The 13,482-nt window shown below is 41.3% G+C and overlaps 1 pseudogene; it reads right to left on the reverse strand.

Moving 5' to 3' along the window:
- Positions 1-5,746: 5,746 nt before the first annotated feature.
- On the reverse strand, positions 5,747-10,681 carry LOC121040287 (60S ribosomal protein L17-like; annotated as a pseudogene).
- Positions 10,682-13,482: the final 2,801 nt, after the last annotated feature.

Below are 13,482 nucleotides of genomic sequence, written 5' to 3' on the forward strand. Positions count from 1 at the left end.
TGGAAACAAATGTATCTAGAAGCTCATAAAGAAGTTTAAGTATCCCCATTAGAGCTACCCATTTAGTGAAGTAAAAAGAGGGCTGTGGGAATTATACAACTCTAAGCAATCAAAAAATATTTTAATGAGTATTTACCATGTGCCTTTTGAAAGACAGGGAAATATAAAAGAAATATAAAAGGTTGTTTCTGGGATATCTGGCCATCTCAGTTGGTAGAGCATGCAACTCTTGATCTCAGGGTCGTGAGTTCAAACCCCACATTGAACGTAGAGCCTATTAAAAAAGATAATAGAGGCACCTGGGTGATTGAGTTAGTTAAGTTTCTGACTCTTGATTTCTGCTCAGGTCATGATCTCGGGGTCATGGGGTCAAGCCCCACATGGGGCTCTGCACTAACAATAGGAAGCCTGTTTGGGATTCTCTCTCTCTCTCTCTCTCTCTCTGTCCCTCCCCCCTCTCAAAATAAATAAACTTAGAAGAAATAAAATAAATAAAATAAGAAATAAAATCTTGGAGCACCTGGATGGCCCAGTTAAGTGCCAAATCTTGATTTCGGCTCAGGTCATGATCTTATGTTCGTGGGATTGAGCCTCACTCTGGGCTCTGCTATGAGCATGGAATCTGCCTGATCTCTCTCCCTTTCTTTCTATCTCTTCTCTCTCTCTCTCTCTCTCTCTCTCTCTCTCTCTCTCTCTCTCTGTAAATAAATAAATAAACATTAAAATAATAAAATCTTGTTCCTGCAAAGTTAAAAGTCCAGTTCTTTGTCCTGAATTGTGATAAATTAATAATACAAATGAACTTTAGAACTACCGCCCCCACCCCCTGCCCCCACCGCTCTGTTCCATCCAACTCTGTATCTGTAATTCAGAGGTCGAGAAAAAGTGTTCATTGTTAATGGTGTGTTCTCTAGCAGATGTGTGACATCTTGTTTGCCTCAAGTGACAGAAGGAATATAAAAAAAATACTCTGTAAACTATGAAGTGGTTTACAGAAACAGATTATTAGCGTTGCTTTGTGAGATGAACAGCTTAGTTCCAGTACCTGTTGAAATAATACAGTGAGGGGCGCCTGGGTGATTCAGTCGGTTAAGCGTCTGACTTCAGCTCAGGTCATGACCTCACAGTTCGAGGGTTCAAGCCCCGTGTCGGGCTCTGTGCTGACAGCTGAGCCTGGAGCCTGCTGCAGATTCTGTGTCTCCCTTGCTCTTTGCCTCTCCCCTGCTTGTGCTCTCTCTCTCTCCTTCTCTCTCTCTCTCTCAAAAATACATAAGCATCAAAAAAAAAAAAAAAAGCATACAGTGAAATAAAAGATGGCATAGAATTTGAACAAGGATTAGAAAAGAACCATGAGGATTTTCACTTCTGGTCACTTGAGAATTCCACTACTAACCAGATCTGAGGAGGCGGATGGGAGCCTTTAAGCCCTGTGGAGAGCAGAGAGTAAAATGTTTTTGGAACATGGAACCCAAGAAGAAAGATGAAGGGATTAGGTCTGTGAAGCCCAAAGAAGATAAGGTGGCTTTATTTATTGGGAAGATAAAACTAAGGGGTGTCTTGTGTTGAAATAGGTCTGGGGGATCTGGAAGATTTCTCTGCCGCCACCACTGGGAACACTGGGAATCGTATTTGGTTTCTGGGGATAAGCCCAAGGCCCTCTGAGTTCTCCCGGGCACTTCTCTGATGTGTCTTCTGCTTGAGAATATGCTCAGACGGCCATTCTGAATAAAGAACTGCTCTAAGAGCCAGGCTTTTAAGGTGGGTTGTGTGGGGAGGAAGGTAGCCAGCTATGCCCCTGAGGCTTTTCACTAATAGTGGTCTCAGAAAGTGTTAAGAGTTGCTCCCTTGGCTAAGAATTCTTCAGGAAAGTTTACTCAAGAGGCACGTGATTCCCTGATTCCCCGTCACCAGGCACTCCTGGCCCCTTAGGAAGCTGTGACATTGGTAGTTACACCCTCTTTTCGGTGGCAGATGAAAACATAGAGCTTTGTTTGGAGCAGTTCCTAGTGGTTAGCGTTCCACCGAGATGCCACTGGGACTTGGGCAGGTGGCTGGTGACTATTTCACAAACACGCAGGGTTTCAGTGCAGGAGCCGCGCAGGGGTTGGGGTGGAGAAGGGCAGAAAGAAAATGGTTTTGGCACATGGGAACCCAGGAGGAGAGCTGAAGGGCTCAGAACCGTCCCCGCAACCTAGTAAGTCCTGTGTGTTTGTGGGAGCTCTTAAGAGGGGGCGGATTCCGTGTTTAAATTGGGTGGTGAGATTGGAATCGACTTGAAGAAGGTGAGGGAATCTGCTCAACTGGTCTCTGAGGAAAGAGTATTCCAGGCAGGATGAACGGCCATAGGAAAAAGTCTGGCAAGTTCCACAGCATCACAGACACCCTGGGGCTGGGTTGGGTGAGAGACTAGAAAGGAAGTGTTCCTGCTTACATGAGGCCCGTGAGGCCCTGGTGAGGATTTGGGCTTTCACTCTCAGTGAGATGGAACCACACGGGTGGGTGGTTCACAGAGGAACAGCAAGATTCGGTCTTTCTCTCTGGCGTACTAGGAATAACCGGGGAGTAGTGAGGGGCAAGGGTAGGAGTAGGAAGATCTGGCAAGAGGTTCTGGCCAAATTGGACAGGATATAGTGTGGCCGGACTAGTCAGAGGAGGTGTGAGGAGAGGCTGATTCTGGAAACGTTGAGAAGCCAGCATTCACTCCTGAGGGACTGGTACAGGGCAGTGAGAGTGTGCCCAGCAAAGTTTGCTGTCTTTCTTTATATGCGTGGTGACCCCGTGTTGTTTAGTCTGAGTTGTTGGAGGGATGTGGTTGCCATCGAGTGGTTGTGGGAAATAATAGATTGTTCTCTCATTCAGAGTATTTGTTGAGCACCCACTACATGTTAGGCATACGATGATGAAAAAGACAAGCTAAGGTCATTATCCACATGGAGCAGCCATTCCAGTCAGTAGAATCAGACAGTAAATGTGTAAACAGTGCCAACCAGGGGTAAGGGCTATGCGGAAAATAAAATGGGGTAATGTGACGACATCTTGGGTTGCTCAATGTCAGGGGCTGGAAGAGCCCTCTGTGGAGGTGACATCTGCCCTGATGTCATTCATCCCTGAATATCAAATGCTTGCCTTTAGAATGATCTAGACCATTAGAGATGTGTCACGACCTCTCATGGAACTGCTTGAACCGAATTTCATTTTGTTGTTACCTCACAAGACCTTTTAAACTATAGCCTAATGGGATTCCATGTGTAAACTCAGGGTATTGTCGAGAATCTTGTCCACCATGAGGATCAGTGAGTGAATTTTCTCATATCCCTGTTCCAAAAATTGTGGAAATACTTTTTTTCTGATCTTTTGGCTGCAGTCATGTAACCAGTTGTTTTCTATTCTTTGCTTCTGTGGCTAACAAGCTAAAAATCAAATCTGTAACCCCTCCTCTTGCAAGCATATAGGACTAATGGCATACATTCGTATACTAGCTTAATCCCTGTTTCAACTTACTTTATTTTACTCATTCATCCAATATATTTTTATCATTTTTTTAAACCTACCTTCTTTTTTTGTTGTTGTTGTTAATGTTGTATTTTATTTTTGAGAGAGAGGGAGACACAGAATTCCAAGCAGGCTCCAGGCTCTGAGCTGTCAGCACAGAGCCTGACGCAGGGCTCCAACACACGAACTGTGTGAGATCATGACCTGAGCTGAAGTCAGACGCTTAAGCAACTGAGCCACCCAGGTGCCCCCATCTTCTTTTTTTTAATGTTTATTTTTTGAGGGAGAGAGAGACAGAGAGTGAAAGAGAATCCTAAGCAGGCTGCATGCTTTCAGCACAGAGCCCAACTTGGAGCTTGAACTCACGAACCATGAGATCATGATCTGAGCTGAGATCAAGAGTCGGCCACTTAACCAACTGAGCCACACACGTGCCCCGACAGTATATTCATGTTTATTGTGTAGTATTCCATTGTATCAGTTTATCCATTTGCCTGTTGATGGACAATTGAATGGTTTCCAGGTTTGGCTACTATGAATGAAGCTCTGTGAACATTTTTTCTGTGGACAAATATTTTCATTTTCTTAAATAAATACCAGAGGTAGAGTTGCTGGGTCAGAAGAAAAGTATATGATTGACTTTATAAGAAATGGCCAGGGGCACCTGGCTTTCTCAGTTGGTGGAGCATGTGACTCTTGATCTTGGAATTGTGAGTTCATGCCCCACGTTGGGTGTAGAGATTACTTAAAAATAAAATCTTTAGGGGCACTGGGTGTCTCAGTCAGTTAATTGTCTGACTCTGATTTCAGCTCAGGTCATGGTCTCACAGTTTGTGAGTTCGAGTTCTACATCAGGCCAGTATATTGGAATTCTCTCTCTCTTCCTCTTTCTCTGCCTGTGCTCTCCCTGTGCTAGCTCTCTCTCAAAATAAATAAACTTAAAGAAAAAAAAAGAAAAAATAAAATCTTAAAAAAGCAAAGCAAGAAATGGCCAAGTTTTTTCAGGACGGTTTTACTCTGTTCCAGCATGGTATGAGAGTTTCCATTGGTTTATTTTCTTTATGCTCTTTTCTAGAATTTCATCCAGTATTTAGTCTTTTGCATCTGGCTTTTTCCACTTAGCATAACGATTTTGAGATTTGGTCATGTCGTGTTTATCAGTAGTTTGTTTTTAACCCGCCCTACCTCTACCCCTCAGTAGTGTGTTTCTTTTTCTTTCTTTTTTTTTTTTTTTTTATTTATTTATTTTGATAGAGAGAATGCACACCCGAGCAGGCGAGGGGCGGGGAGAGAGAGAGAGAGAGAGAGAATGAATATCCCAAGCAGGCTCTGCGCTGTCAGTGCATAGCCCAACTTGGGGCTCAAACTCACGAACCATGAGATCATGACCTGAGCCGAAATCAAGAGTCAGATGCTTAACTGACTGAGCCACCCAGTTGCTCCAATAATGTACCATGTGCCTATGTCACAGATTGGTTATACACTCACCATTTGTTGGACTATTTCCATGGTTTGGCTGTTATCAATAAAGCACATGAAGGTCTTTGTGCCAACATAGAGTTGTTTTTTTTTTTTCCTCTTGGGTAAATACAAGTGGGACTGCTGAGTGGTGTGTTAAGTACATTTTAGCTTTAGAAGAAACTGCCAAAGTGTTTATGGCATTTTGCACTCCCACCAGCAGCAGGTGGGGGTTCCCGTTCTCCGTGTCCTTGACAAAAACGTGGTCTTGTCAGTCTTTTTTATGTCAGCCATTCTAATAGGTATGTAGTGAGACCTCACAGTGGTTTTGATCCGCATTTTCATAATGTTAACCTTAAAAATAAAGCAGTTATTTTCCCAGCGAAAACGGGTTTATTCAGGAATGGAGAGACTTGCAATCTGGAACACGCAAGCTAGAGCAAAACCGTAGGCACGTCCACCAAACAAAGGAGAGGAATGTTATTTTCTGGAGAAGGAGGTGGTTTGAAGGGGCTGTTTTGAATGAAAGTCCATTGGAGACAACAGTTTATCATTGGCTGAGTCGAAAGGGTAGTTGATTTCTTGTAGGAGATGCAATGTGCATCTTTCTCTGTTGGGGCCTGCAATTGACAATTCTTTCCTGTTGACATTCTTCTGTTGAGTCTGTAATTGACAATTTTTCCTGTAATTGATTTTGAGTGGTAGGTTCTTCTAGCCTCCCCTCCTAGCCTCCAAGACTACTGTAGTGAGATTTCTCTATTAATTTTCGCAATAATTCCTAATGATGCTTAGTATCTTTTTTTTTTTTTTTTTCTGTTTTTACTTTTATTTGCATGTATTTCATGCAGAATTTACTCCCGGGCCATAAGTTTTTGTTTCTTCAGTTTCTTCTGGGATATCTTTTTCTTCTGTGCAACCTCCTCTTGTGGTTTAGGAACAGTCTGCTCTTTTTCAGTAAGGATCATCTCAGTGTGGCAGGGAGAGCTCATGTATGGGTTAATCCCACCATGAGCCCTGTAAGTTCTATGCCGCATTTTGGGGGCTCTGTTCACCTGGATGTGCTCAATGACCAGAGAATCTACATCTAAACCCTTTAAGTTCAGCATTACTTTCTGCATTTTTAAGCATGTGCAGTAAAAATTCAGCACTCTTTTTGGGCCACCGACCCTGTGTCCAGCCCCACTGTTTGGCCTGGGCCCACCTACCAGCTCCACCATTGTAGCGTCGGAATGGCACACATTGCTTCTGCAAAGTGACATCTTTCAGATACTTGGTGGCTTTTTGGATATGCATACCCTTGATGGCCTGGGCAGTTTCCTGTGTGTTCTTAAAGTGAACACGAAGATTTGAACCTCTTTATTTGCATGATTTTGTCGGGTTTTCCGGGTCAAGTGAATAGCGAACCATTTTCAGAGATCACCTCAGGCTGCTTACGGGAAGAGGCTAATGATGTTTAGTATCTTTTAATGTGGTCATTAGCCAGTTTTATACCTTCATTTGTGAAATGTCCACAACTTTTGCCCATTTTTATAAATTGGATTGAAAAAAAAATTGGGGTGGTCTTTTTTTTTTCTTAATTGAGTTTTAGGAGTTTTTAAAAAGTATAACCTGATTGTAAGTCCTTTGTCATCATGAATATCTTCTCACAATCTAAGACTTACCTTTTCAGTTTTTGATGAGCAGAAAATTTTAATTACAAATTTTTTTTTAGTTTATTTTTGAGACAGGGAGAAAGCACGAGCTGGGGAGGGGCAGAGAGAGAGGGAGACAGGAACTGAAGCGGGCTCCATGCTGATAGCAGAGATCCCGATGTGGGGCTTAACCCACAAGCAATGAGGTCATGACCTGATCCAAAGTCAGACGCTCAGCCAGCTGAGCCACCCAGATGCTTCGGAAAAATTAAATTTTGATGAAGTCCAATTTATCAGCCTTTTTTTTTTTTCCAGCTTTTTCTTCTATGATTAGTGTCTTTGTGTTCTAAGACATTGTTGGCCATTCTAAGGTTGCAAAGATTTTCTCCTGTGTTGTCTTCTAGAAATTGTATGGTTTTAGATATTACATTTAGATATATGATCCATCCCCAAATAATTTTTATATTTGGTGTAAGGTAGGGATCAAGATTAATTCTTCATAATGTATGTATCCAGTTGTTCCAATAATACATATTGAAAAGAATGTTCTTTATTCATAGAATTAATTTGATGCTTTTATTGAAAATCAATTGATTGTATATGTGAGAATTTTCGACCTCTTGTTGTTCCATTGATTTAACTTTACTTCAATACTATGCTGTCTTGAGTATTTACTTTGTATCCTGCCACTTTGTTAAACTCATCTATCCCAGTAGCTTTTTTGTATATTCTTTAGGATTTCCTATTTATACAATCATGTGATCTACAAATAAAGACAGCTTTACTTATTTATATCCAATCTTTATGCTTTTTATTTCTTTTCTTACATTATATAGACTGAGACCATCGCTACAATGTTGACTAGACTGTGTTTAGAGTGGACATCTTTGCATTGTTTTTAATCTTAGGGGGAGAGCACTGACTGTTTCACCAATTAGTATGATGTTGTTACTATAGATTCTTCATAGATGCTCTTTATTAGTTTGAAGTAATCACCTACCATTTTTACTTTGTGAGGAGTTTGATCTTGAATAAGCTTTATCTTAAATTTTGTCAAATACTTTTCTGTATTTATTGAAATGGTATCGATTTTTCTCATTTATTACATTAATGCGGTGGAGTACATTGATTTTTCTTTCCTTTCCTTTTTTTTTTTTTTCTTTAGATTTTATTTTTACATAATATCTACACCCAATGTGGGACTCAAACTCACAACCGTGAGATCAAGAGTTGCACGCTCTACCAACTGAACCAGCCAGGTGCCCGTGATTTTTCAAATGTTGAACCAACCTTGTATTACTAGTATAAACTCCACTTGGATATGACTATCATTTTTATATATTGCTGGATTTAATTTGCTAATATTTTGTTTTACAACTTGGTAGTGATATTTTTCAATTTGTGAATTTTTTGGTCTAAGTTCATGAATGATATTATCTGCAGTTTTCTTTTACACAGTAGCAGACTTTGGTATCAGAGTTATGCTGCCTCATAAGACAAGCTGGGAAGTATTCCCTTCTCTTCCTCTTTCTGAAGGAGTTTGTATGAGTACATTCCCATTGTGCTACCATCACCACCATCCATCTCAAGAATTTTTTCGTCTTCCCAAACTGAAACTTTGTACTCATTAAACACTAACACTCAATAGAATAGGGAGCTCGGGGCGCCTGGGTGGCTCAGTCAGTTAAGTGTCCGACTTCGGCTCAAGTCATGATCTTGAGGTTTGTGAGTTCCAGCCCTGCGTCGGGCTCTGTGCTGACAGCTTGTAGCTTGGAGCCTGGAGCCTACTTTAGATTTTGTGTCTCCCTCTCTCTCTGCCCCTCCCCTATTCTCCTTCTGTCTCTTTCTCTCTCAAAAATTGATAAATAAATGTTAAAAAATATTAAAAAAAAATAGCTCAAATGATTTTCAACAAGGGTGCTAAGACCATTTAATGGGGGAAAGGAGTCATTTCAACAAGTAGTCCTGGGGAGCATCTGACTTTGGCTCAGATCATGATCTCACAGTTTGTGGGTTCGAGCCCCACATCTGGTTTTGTGCTGACAGTGCAGAGCCTGCTCTGGATTCTCTGTCTCCCTCTTTCTCTGTCCCTACCCCACTCACTCACTCTCTCAAAAATAAATAAACATTAAAAATTTTTTTGAAGAAGGGGCACCTGGGTAGCTCAGTAGGTTAAGCATCTGACTTTGGCTCAGGTCATGATTTCACGGTTTGTGAGCTTGAGTCCCACTTCGGGTGAGCCCTACTTCTCTCTCTCCCTCTCTCTCTCTCTCTGCCCCTCGTGGGATTCAATCTCCCTCTCCTTCTCTCTCTGCCCCTTGCTCACTTGTGCTCTTTCTCTGTCAAAAAATTAAAAAAAATAAAATGTAAAAACACTACAACAAGTAGTCCTGGGAAAACTAGATTATTCACATGTAAAAGACCTTATATGATGTACAAAATTTAACACAAAATGGATCAAAGACTTAAGAGACCCACGAGACTGAACTTCAGAGACCTGTGAGCTAGGGGCACCTGGGTGGTGCAGTTGGTTGTGTCCAACTCTTGATTTTGGCTCAGGTCATGATCTCATGGTTTGTGGGTTCAAGCCCCGCGTTGGGTGTGTGCTCTTGGGATTCTCTCTCTCACTCTCTCTCTGCCCCTCCCCTGCTCTCTTTCTCTCTCAAAATAAATAAACATTAAAAAAAAAAAAAAAGACCTAAGAGCTAAAACTATAAAACTCATGGAAGGAAACATAGGGAAAAGCCTCAGAACAGTATATTTGTCAGTGATTTTTTTGACTGACACTAAAAGCACAGGAAACAATAGTAAAAATTGATCAATTGGACTATATAAAAAATCAAGAATTTCTGTTTATCAAAGGACACAATCAACAGTGAAAAGGCAGGCAGCCCACATGGGCACTTGGCTGGCTTAGTTGGTAGGGCATGTGGCTCTTAATCTCGAGGCTGTGAGTTTGAGCCCCATGTTGGGTGTAGAGTTTACTTAAGAAAAAAAAAAGCAGCCTACAGAATGGGAGAAAATATTTTCAAATCCTGTATCTGACAAAGGGTTAACAACCAGTATATATAAAGAACTTGTACACTCAAATGAAACAAAACCCAAATAACCCAATTGAAAAATGGGCAAAGAACTTGAATAGCTATTTCTCCAAAGAAGATATACAGATGGCCAACAAGCACGTGAAAAGATGCTCAACATCACTCATCATCACTCAGGGAAATGCCACAACAGTCAGAACCACAACAGAAAATAACAAGTGTTGACAAGGATATGGAGAAATTGGAGTCCTTTTGTATTGCTGCTGGGAATGCAAAAAATTATGCAGCTGCTACAGAAAACGGTATGGTGGTTCCTCAAAAAACTAAAAATGGAAAAAATCCAATTCTACTTCTAAGTATATATCCAAGAGACTTGAAAGCAGGGTCGTGAAGATATGTATACGTATGTATACATATCCGTGTGTGTGTGTGTGTATATATATATATTATATATAATATATATATTAAAAATGTTTTTATTTATTTTTGAAACAGAGACAGAGCATGAGCGGGGGGTGGGAGGGGCAGAGAGAGAGGGAGACACAGAATCCGAAGCAGGTTCCAGGCTCTGAGCTGTCAGCACAGAGCCCGACACGGGGCTCAAACTCATGGAGTGTGAGATCATGACCTGAGCCGAGGTGAGATGCTTAACTGACTGAGCCACCCAGGCGCCCCTATATTTATATATATTTTCAAGAACTTATTTTTGTGGGGCACCTGGGTGACTCAGTCCATTAAGTGTCTGACTTTTGATTTTGGCTCAGGTCATGATCTCACGGTTTGTTAGATCGAGCCCTGTGTTAGGCTCTGTGCTGACAGTGTGGAACCTGCTTGGGATTCTCTCTCTCTCTCTCTCTCTCCCTCTCTTTTTGCCCCTCCCCTGCTTGCTCTCAAAATAAGTAAACTGTAAAACAAAATTATTTTTGAGTAATCTCTACACCCCGTGTGGTGCTCGGACTCACAATCCTGAGATCAAGAATTGCACACTCGTGTGTGTGTGTGTGTGTGTGTGTGTGTGTGTGTGTGTGTGTGTAGAGAGAGAGAGTGACAGAGCACAAGCGGGGAGAGGCAGAAAGGGAGACATATAATCTGAAGCAGGCTCCAGGTTCTGAGCTGCCAGCATAGAGCCCAACCTGGGGCTCAAGCTCACAAACTGCGAGGTCATGACCTGAGCCAAAGTCAGCCGTTTAACCCACTGGGCCACCCAGGCACCCCGCACAGTCTTCCAACTGAGCCATCCAGGTGCCCCTTGATGAGAGATTTATACACCCATATTTATAGCAGCATTATTCTCAGTAGCCCAAAGTAGAAACACCCAAATGTCCATTGACAGATGAATAAATTTAAAAATATGTGTATATAATGTGTGCGTATATATAACATTCCCACATGTGTATATATACACGTTTATATAGGTCTATCATACGTATCTTACATGTATATGTAAATGTGTGTGTATATATATATATATATATATATATGTGCAGAAGAATATTATTCAGCCTTAAAAAGGCAGGAAATTTTAACACATGCTACACTATGCATTTATCTTGAGGACATTTTACTAAATAAGCCAGTCAGGAAAAGACAAACTGTATTATTCCATTTATATGTGGTACCTGGAGTAGTCAACACATAGAGACAGAAATTAGGCTGTTGCCAGGGGCTGGTGGGAGTGGGGACAGGTTCGGGTTTAGTGGGTACAGAGTTGCAGATCTGCAGGATGAAATAAATCCTGGGCATGGTTGCAAGATGATATGAGTCTATCTAACACGACTGAACTACCCACGTGAAAATGGTTAAATGTTTAATTTTACCATATCCTGCCATGATTAAAAAAAATCTTTGGGAGAGAAAAAACACTAATTTCAGTTTCCTGTTTTTGATTATCAACAGTGCTGCTACAAACATTCTCGTACAGGTTTTATGTGAACGGAAGTTGTCCTCTCTCTAGGATAAATATCTAGGAGTACGATTGCTGAGTTATAAGGTGAGTAAGGGTATGTTTAAGTCTATTTTTTTTGCCCCCCCAACTCTATTTTTTAATTTAAATTTTATTTTTTTTTTAAGAGAGAGAGAGCAGGGGAGAGGGAGAGAGAGAGAGAGAGAGAGAGAGAGAGAGAGAAAGAATCCCAAGCAGCCTCCCTGCTCAGTGTGGAGCCCAAAGGAGGGCTGCTTCCCACGACCCTGGTATTGTGACCTGAGCCGAAATCAGGATTCCGATGCTCAACTGATTGAGTCACCCAGGAGGCCTATTTTTATTTATTTTAATTTATTATTTAAAAAAAATTTTTTTTAACGTTTATTTATTTTTGAGACAGAGAGAGACAGAGCATGAATGGGGGAGGGTCAGAGGGAGGGAGACACAGAATCTGAAACAGGCTCCAGGCTCTGAGCTGTCAGCACAGAGCCTGACGCAGGACTCGAACTCACGAGATCATGACCTGAGCCGAAGTCGGCCGCTTAGCCGACTGAGCCACCCAGGCGCCCCTTAATTTTATTATTATTATTTTAAAAATATGTGCTGTATTTTCTTTCTTTCTTTTTTTTTAAAGTCTATTTCTTTTTTTTTTTTTTATCGTTTATTTATTTTTGAGACAGAGAGAGACACAGCATGAACGGGGGAGGGGCAGAGAGAGAGGGAAACACAGAATCGGAAGCAGGCTCCAGGCTCTGAGCCATCAGCCCAGAGCCCGACGCGGGGCTCGAACTCGCGGACCGTGAGATCGTGACCTGAGCCGAAGTCGGATGCTTAACCGACTGAGCCACCCAGGCGCCCCTAAAGTCTATTTCTTTATTTTGAGAGAGTGAATATGTGTAGGAGGGGCAGAGAGAGAGAGGGAGAGAGAGTGAGAGAGAATCCCAAGCAGGCTCTGCACTGTAAGTGCCAGGTGCCTGATGCAGAGCTCAAACTCCCAAACTGTGAGATCATGACCTGAGCCATGATCAAGTGTTAGACGCTTAACCAACTGAGCTGCCCAGGTGCCCCTATTTTTTATTTTTTTTTAAGTAGACTTCATGCTCAGTGTGGAGCTCAACCATCAACTCTGAGATCAAAAACTGAGCTGAGATCAACAGTTGGACGCTTAACTGACTGAGCCACTGGGGCTCCTTGGGTATGTTTAAATTTATAAGAAACTGCCAAACTGTTTCACAGTGGTTGTACATTTGTATCCCCTAAGCGTGAAAGTCCCTCATTCACATTCTCACCAGGACCCTATGGCCAGGTTCCCCTGCCCCCTCCATTCTAATAGGTGTGTTGTGATATCTCACTGTGGTTTTAATTTTCATTTCCCTAATGTCTAATAATGAGTCTCTTTTCCCCATGTTTATTTGCCATTTGTATGTCTTTTTTTTGGCAAAGTGTCCAGATCTTTCGCTCACTTTGAAAAATTGGGTTTGGTTTGTCTTGTTGAGTTTTGAGATAGAAGTCCTTTATATGTTTTGGATACTAGGTTTGTTTTTTTTTTTTAATTGAGATATAATTGACATATAACATTATACGTTCAACATAATGTGTACAACATAATGATTTGATATAATTTATATATGGTGAAATAGTGAGAAATCATCACAATAAGTTGAGTTAATGTTCATTACCACACAGTTACAATTGTTTTTCTTGCGATAAGAATTTTTAAGGCCTACAGTCTTAGCAATTTTTAAATAGGCAATATATTATTATTTTTTAATTTTTATTATTTAAAGTTTTTATTTAAGTAATCTCTGTGCCCACCTTGGGGCTTGAACTCATGACCCCAAGATCCAGATCAAGAGTCGCACGCTCTTCCAACTGAGCCAGCCAGGCGCCCCTTCAATACAGTATTATAAACTATAGTCACCATGCTATATATTACATC

Source organism: Herpailurus yagouaroundi, unplaced genomic scaffold (genome assembly GCF_014898765.1).
Source record: "Herpailurus yagouaroundi ecotype Mexico unplaced genomic scaffold, PumYag 182, whole genome shotgun sequence".
Classification (NCBI taxonomy): Eukaryota; Metazoa; Chordata; class Mammalia; order Carnivora; family Felidae; genus Herpailurus; species Herpailurus yagouaroundi.